Raw genomic sequence first — 7885 nt, forward strand, 5'->3', positions numbered from 1 at the left:
TGTTGTTGTTGAACTTCAAGGGTTTTTATATTTGAACTTGCAAGGGTTGTCATATCAACTAAGAGATCATTAACCTCCCCTGATTTCTTTCATGAACTTTTAGTTTTTGACGAATGCCCCCGAGTTTCTTTTTCTATAGATTTTTCAGTGACAGTAATACATGAACTTCAACAACTTTTTTTGTCAAGTAGCAAAAGATGTAGAACAAATATGGAAGAGTGTAATTTTTATTCCACGAGTTTCCCGTGATTTCAATCATTCCAGGATCGCGTTTTGCGTGAACTTTTTAGATACCGATCTACTTGAAATAACACTTGTGAGAACAAGTCCACTTAAATCAGAATCCAATGAATAATAATTATTTTAATTTATCTTGTTATCATCATTTAGTACTACTCTGCATATGGTTCCATATATTTTGGTCTCACGGACATTAGCACAAGCACCTGATGTTCTAGTACAAGAAATGACCAATTGAAAATCAATGATTTTTTCTAGTAGATAGCAACACTACAAAAGACCGTGGACGAATGTTCATTAGCATCAATTGTAAAAATGGGATGCCAAAAACACACACGGACGTTCGGTTGCACTATTTGCAGCTGTCCAAGTACAGGCACAACGGCAGCTGTCAAGCAGACCAAGTGCAGTAGCAGCTCCCTTCCCATATCCAGTCGCCAGCTCCATGCCTCCATCTTATCCGTCCCTCACAACACTGATTGCAGCAGGGAGAGGAAACAACAAGTGCTGGTGTAGCTTGGCAGGATAGAGAGATGGCGACCCACACAGTGAGCACACATATCAAACTGAAAGAGGTCGCCTAGAACGTACTTCACAGTGAGCATGCACACCCACACATCCATGTCCAGCTTGGCTTGGCCGGCAAGAGCAACAGAGGAGAGGAGCCGCTGTAGTGAGCCAAATCAAGCCGCACCAATTCTGGCCATCTTGGCGATATCTGCATTCTTGCTGACCCTGTCACCCTTCTCGCAGGAGCCCAGGTGACCTCGTCGACTCCCTTAGAAGCCGGAGACTCGCTGTAGTGGTGCTGTGACTTGTGCTCATACGAAGTTTCCTTCCAGGCATGTATCGGTGGAACTGCTAAATTTTTTCTGTTGAACTGATACAGACAAATTGCCTCAAATATTTATGGAAATATACTGAAGAATGCTGCAGTTTTTTCCTGCAAGAAGTGTCGTTGTCCTCACTCTGATGGAGTAACTCACCGCGGCAGCACCACTTCCTACGTGCTAGCATCCGCTGGATTTGTGGCCTATGAATGTCCTTTACACAGTAGGTAGCCGAGAGCGACCACGCCAGCGCCGAAGGAGAGAATCTCATCGTTGTCTTTTGCTTTTGAGTAGTACGTCGCGGCTGGATCCCTGGTGGGGGCCTGTGCCACGACGGCGCGCAGGGGCATCACGCCGACGAGGGTCAGGCTGGTGGCTCGCACCGGGGAAGGAGACTGGTGGACCGCGTCACCGGAGGTGGAGGCGGGGTGGATCAGGGAAGAAGGGGTCGGGGAGGAGGAGCGCCGGCGACGGGCATCCGGGTCGAGCGCCGTGGAAACAGGGGGAGGGGTGGCCACCGCGCCTCGTTGGCCGGAGATCACGGACGGGTCAGCTTCCGACGCGTCCTCGGGCCCAGCAAGCGACAAACGCGGCGGCGGGATCCTGTACGGCGGCTAGATCCGCGTGGCGGCAGTAGGAAGCAGGACTCGGGTGGGGGAGAGGTAGGTAGCTGGTGAGGCGGAGTGGAGCAGCGGTGGCGCGTGGGGAGGTGCGAGGGTCACGGCGGCGCCGGCGTGCGGGGTGGATTGAGGTAGATGGCGATGCGGAGGCGGGAATGGCGGCGGCAGGGATCAGGGAGAGAGCGAGGAGGGAGAGGTGGGGAACGTGGGGTTCGGGGTGGGATTTCTTTTTTTTTTCTTCTTTCTGTAAGTTCGGAACACCCGCTGCTCCTATATAGCACCTCGTGATCTAAATAGTTATTCTAATTCCAGGATTAGAATAGTGTCAATATATATATAGGACACCAGTTTGGGACACCTAGATGCCCGGGCATCTTGCTTATCCATCGTTAGATCGTGTTTAGCGACAGATTTAGAAACCAATGTAAATGATTTAATTACTACTTAATTTGGCAGGCTTTAATTCTTTAACTGTTTCATGCATGTATGTCACATCATAGAAAAGGAAGGTGATTAAAATACCATAGTAAAAAAAAATCAACATTTATTACCTCCTTATATACCACTTATTGATTCGTAGAATAAATCACTACGTATGTAAAATACACATGTATGTTACGTAACTTTCGCAGTAGGTATACACATACCCACCATCTAATTGGGTATACACATACACATACCCGTACATGTACCTTTTTTCAAGGCGCGCGCATATATACATAATTTTGTTAGTTGGTATATGCATACCCGCGTATGTACATAATTTCGTTAGGGTATATGCATACCCGCATATGTACATAATTTCTTTGGTAGGTATACGCATACCCGTGTATGTATATAATTTCTTTTTTTGCAGGGGTATGTATATAATTTCGTTCGAAGATATATGTATACCCACGTATGTACATAATTTCGTTAGTAGGTATATACATATTCGCTATCTATATAATTTCTTTAATACCTAAAACCTAGAATAAATAATTGGATATATACGTACCCGTGTATGTACATAATTTCATTAGTAGGTATATATACCATGGGTATATTTATATTATTTGGAGTCGACGCACAATTTGTTGATATAGATAATAAAAATATTTTTTCATGAATATCTTAGAATGGTATCAACTATTATGTATACATTTAATTATCTGTGCGTAGAAAAAATCCAAAAGCCGACGAGTCACATTGTGCGTACATAGTATATCCGTTTCCTTTTTATTCTGCCATTCTCTCTCCACCAATTAATGTGTGTTTTAATTCTATTCAAATCAATAAATACAAATGGGTGGACATGCGAGCTATTAAATGCTAGGTGTCTGGGCACCTAAGTGCCCCAAACAATTTACCTATATATATATATATATACACACACACACACATCAATTAGGCTTCAAGTGTGTACTTGTTGGTGGAAGTGTTATCCAATTAGTCATGTAGCCTACAAAGTCTGTCACACAACCTTGTAACTTCTTACTCCATTTCTAAATTTGTACTAGTCCTCTATACTGTATATTGCGCTACTCGTACTACTACCTCCCTCCTAGTTTATTGGTCCCTGTCGGATTTTAGACTCCGCAGACCCTGGATAGATTCAAACCCTGGGGTGCGTGCGAAGAACTCAACCTCCCCAGTCTGCCTACTCTCCAATCTCCCGGCCTAGCTCGATGAATAGGAAGGAAATGAGACACAGCAGATTACCCAGGTTTGGGCACCTTGCGGTGTAAAACCCTACTCCTGCTTTGTGGTGGATTGGCCTCGAGGGGCTGGTGATGAACTAGTACAGTGGGAGAACAACCTCAGGAGGAATTGTGTTCTTGTGCTCAACTGAGCTGGTGGGTGTGAGGATGGAATGGATCCTATCCCTCTCTACGGTGGTGGTGCTGCCCTATTTATAGTGGCTTTGATCCTCTTCCCAAATGAAGGCGGGAAGGGATCCCACAACGGCAAAATTTGAAGGGAGACAACTAGTACATCTTATCCTAACAAAAGTAGTCTTCGCCTGCAATGCTTCTGGTTGTGACACCAGGGTGGGCTCGTCAATGACCTCCGTCCTGCCGTCCTGGCGGTCCTAGTCTTGTTGCACGGGAATGGAAACCTTTGGCTGATTCCTCGGGACTCCTCGCCAGCGCTTGCCTCCTTAGCACCAAAGAGGAAACTGTTGTACTGTCGGCCGCTGGTGCCTGACTGGCCTTGGTCGTCAAGGCTCACGTAACCTGGACCTCACGAGGTGAAGCTTGCATAGGAATCTTTGCTCCTCAGGAGCCTACCTAAGGTGGCCGCTCATTCTAGAGGTCTTGGTGTTGTCCGCCTCGCGAGGCTTAGCCCATCGCGCAGTTCTTGAGTTGTCAATGCTGATGGTGGGCCGTACCAAGCCGTCAATGGAGCCACGCCATGGGCCGCAGGCAGGCAAGTCTGGTACCCCCGTTCCCAGAACGCCGACAGTAGCCCCTGGGCCCAAGGCACGCTCGAACTTGGCTTCGAGGCGAAGCCAAAGGGCAAGTGTGGAGCACCGCGGGCCCTAACTGCCTGCAGCCTCGGTCGACGTGTGGCGCTTGACGGGACGTGGGCGTCTTCACTTCCCCATGCTGCCTCAGCAGCCGTCCCGGGCTGACAAAAGGCTGGTGCCTGCCGTTGAGCCTTCATTGCCTTCCCTTTGTCTTGCTCCGGATACCCTTCTTCCTCTGGTCAGAGAGCCTCCATATCTGCCGAATCTTTTCCAGAAGCTAACCACTGATGGCCACCAAAAAGGCGACCTCCTGTTCCTTCCATAGGCCAAGCTCCCTTGTTAGAGCTGGGCCTTAGTGCATCGTCCATCACTAAGGAGAAGCACCTTGCTGCCGCGCTCCCGCTGATGGCGGGCATCTCCAACGATGGAGGGAAGACGGTTGAGGGAGTCCTGGACTAAGGGGTCCTCGGGTCTCCAACCTATTGGACATGTGCCGGATTATTGGGCCATGAAGATACAAGATGGAAGTCTTTTTTCCGTGTCTGGATGGGAGTCTTCTTTGCGTGGACAGCAAGCCATACGGCCGGAGATACTATTTCCTTTCTACGTAATCAACTTTGTATAAACCTAGTCCCCTCCAGTGTCCATACAGTACTGGAATCAGCTTATTTGCCGTCCTCCATGGCGGACGGCAAAGGCATGGATCACGGAGGGCAAACGTCTTTGTCGTCCGCCAACAGACAGCAAACTGTCCGTCTGAACACGTGCCAGCAATGGCCTTCTTTGCCGTCTGCTTCCTGGAAACGGACGGCAAAGGATTTTGCCTTCCGCCATCCGAGGCCAGCAGACGGCAATGACAACGGACGGTAGTGCAGTGGCGTGAGTGCCGTTAGGGGATTAACGACGCTCTTTGCCGTCAGCTAGTAGACGGCAAAGAGTCAAAGCTCTTTGCCACCCGCTGACAGACGGCAAAGTGCTCAGCTAGGCAGTACTGGAGAGCTGCCACGTGGCTAGTTATGCCGTCTACTAGCGGACGGCAAAGTGATTTGAATCTTTGCCGTCTGCCAGCAGAAGTGACCAAATAGGCAGCCAGTGTTTCCCAGGTTTTACAGGTAGCTGCCACGTGTCCTCTTTGTCGTCCGCTAGCAGACGGCAAAGAGGCTACATACCCCCTGTTTTTATTTTTATCCATTTAATTTCACAAGCTAGTTAAGGGCTCAAGCTAGCATGAAGAATGATATTGCTATGTAAATAGGTCATTTTGGAGCTAACTAGCTAAGATTAGTTTAGGTCATTATTGATCTATCGAAGGTAGTTATGCCATTTTTAACTGACTAAAGCATATTAAGTCATTTTATAGAGCTATCTAAGGTTATTATGTCATTTTATAGCTAAATATGTCATAAATGAACTATCTAGCATGAAGAATGAATTGCATGAAACATGTAGAAAACCACATACCTAGTTATCCCCGTACTCAAACAGGTTGGAGCTCCCTTGATGGTATGGCACACCTTCCATTTGGTCGCGCTTATCCTTGGCCCTTTGGTGTTCGACTTTCCATTGGGCAGAGCACCACGCATCCACCAACGCCTCCCAACAGTCCATCTTATCCACACACCATCTCGGGGGCACCTAAGTGAGTCAAGAGAAATTTCAGCGCTACGCCTACGAATCAAATCAAGAAAACTAAGTTCAAGGCCTTAAAAATAGGTAATTACCTGCACGTACTTCTCCTTACTCAGAAACTTGCCGCGACACTTCTGATTGCCCCTCTTAATACCCTTCGAGGCGTAGTAGTCTCGAACGGCCTGCACCCGAGCCTCGTGCCTTAAGTTTTGAAGTAGGCGCTTGCACTCGTTTTCGACAACCATACACGCGGCCTCCTGCTCTCCCTCTCAAACCCTGTAGAAGGTCTGCAATCAAACAAGACAACACTGATTAGTACAATCACTAGGTAGTGTTGATTTTTAATTTCGTAAAGGAGAAATTACCCAAAACCGACGGAACACAATGTCGGCCACCGTCTCGCGCAAGACATCGTCGACCCTCTCCTCCGGCGGGGCCGGGGCAACCGAGTACAGCTCCCAGGTCAGTGCTAGTTGTGGAACCTGACCCTCACCGGGCAACGTGACCCACCCAGGGAAGTGCTGCCGGCAAAGCACACCAAGGACCTGGTTGGGCCTATGGGATCCATGGGGGCGTACCCAGCCCCTACAGTATGACAAGGCCAACGCATTAGATATTAATTTGAAGGAACATGAAGGCAAAGGGTTAAAAAAGAGTAAATGCACTTACTTCTCCCGCTGCCACGTCCACCTCTAGCAGGCTTCTTCATCCTCCCCCGACCTCTCCCAGCCGAAGAAGAAGCGCCTGCCGCAGTTGTCTGCATACTGTCTAGCAGCGCTCTCCGGAGGGGCTAGGGTGGAATAATGGAACCACCCCTCCCAGTAGCGCTCGCAGGAGGATCGGGGCGCTCTGGACCCTTGCCCACCATCCTGTCAACACCTGCAATGACAAAAAGTAAACGAAATTAGTACAACATAAAAAATTTGGATACCTGACATGAACATAATAATATGTATATAATTTAAGTGTATCATAATCATGACCATAATAAAAATACACCCGATCAACACAAATATATATGGGGTCGGGTTGTGGTGTCAGGGTGTCGGGGTCGGGGTGTTAGGGTCAGGGTCGGGTGTGGTGTCAGGGTGTCGGGGGTCGGCGGTGAGGGAGGGTGTGGTGTCAGGGTGTCGGTGGTCGGGGTGTCAGGTGTCTTCTTCTTCCTCTTCTTCTTTTCTTCTTTCTTCTTCTCCCTCCTCCTGTTCCTCCCTCCTCCTTCTACTTCTTCTTGTAAACTAAACTAAAACTAATCTAAAATAAACTAAACTAAAATAAACTAAAACTATAACTAATCTAAGATAAACTAAACTAAAACGGCGACGGGGCGGGGACGGCCGCGGCGCGGCTGCCCGGCGTGGAAGAGGCGGCGGGGCCGCGATGGAGGTCGGGGAGGGGTGCGGGGCGGCGGGGCGGGGCGGCCGGCTACGCCGGACAGGGTCGGCGGCGACGGCACAGGCCAGTGTGGGTGGGGGATGGCGGCGAAGGGGAGGGGGAGGGGGGGCGATGTGGAAGGGGCGGAGGGGGTGCAGTGGAGGTCAGGGGGCGAAGGGGAGGGGTGCGGGGCAGACGGGGTCGCCGACAGCGCGGGTGTGGGTGGGGACGAATGAGAGAGTGGAGAGAAGAGAGGGGGCGGGGCGGCCGTTAACGTACCTGCCTATTTGCCATCTGCTTGCGGACGGCAAAGAGGTGGGGCCGATGGAATTGAGTTGGTTAAACAATAATATGACCCACCCACCACTTTGTTGTCTGCTAGCGGACGACAAAGATTCTTTGCCGTCAGCCAGCGGACGGCAAAGAACGGGCTAATGGCAATGACTTCGTTTGCCATAATCCACATCTTTATCGTTCGTTTTCTTGTGGCTGACGGCAAAGACCTTCTTTGCCGTCAGCAAGCGAACGATAAAGAATGGGTAGACGGCAAAGAAGTTGATTCTAGTAGTCCCTAGGGACAATCATATTCAGATAGGCTAGACTTCTAGGGTTTTAGCCATTATGATCTCGTGGTAGATCAACTCTTGTAACCCCCATACTCATCAATATTAATGTAGCAGGACATAGGGTTTTACCTCCATCGAGAGGGCCCGAACCTGGGTAAACATTGCGTTCCCTGTCTCCTC

The 7885-nt window shown here is 49.2% G+C and overlaps 2 long non-coding RNA genes across 2 annotated transcripts; one reads left to right on the top strand and one right to left on the bottom strand.

The window, feature by feature from the left end:
- Window positions 1-259: 259 nt before the first annotated feature.
- LOC125513150 lies at window positions 260-1207 on the top strand. Its single transcript, XR_007285705.1, has 2 exons — window positions 260-913; window positions 994-1207. It is a non-coding gene; the product is annotated as an uncharacterized LOC125513150 (long non-coding RNA).
- On the bottom strand, window positions 475-5333 carry LOC125513151. The gene is made up of 2 exons (XR_007285706.1): window positions 1227-5333; window positions 475-1120 (listed from the first exon to the last, which is right to left on the bottom strand). It is a non-coding gene; the product is annotated as an uncharacterized LOC125513151 (long non-coding RNA).
- Window positions 5334-7885: the final 2552 nt, after the last annotated feature.

The sequence above is a fragment of the Triticum urartu genome, chromosome 6, assembly GCF_003073215.2.
Source record: "Triticum urartu cultivar G1812 chromosome 6, Tu2.1, whole genome shotgun sequence".
NCBI classification, from domain to species: Eukaryota; Viridiplantae; Streptophyta; class Magnoliopsida; order Poales; family Poaceae; genus Triticum; species Triticum urartu.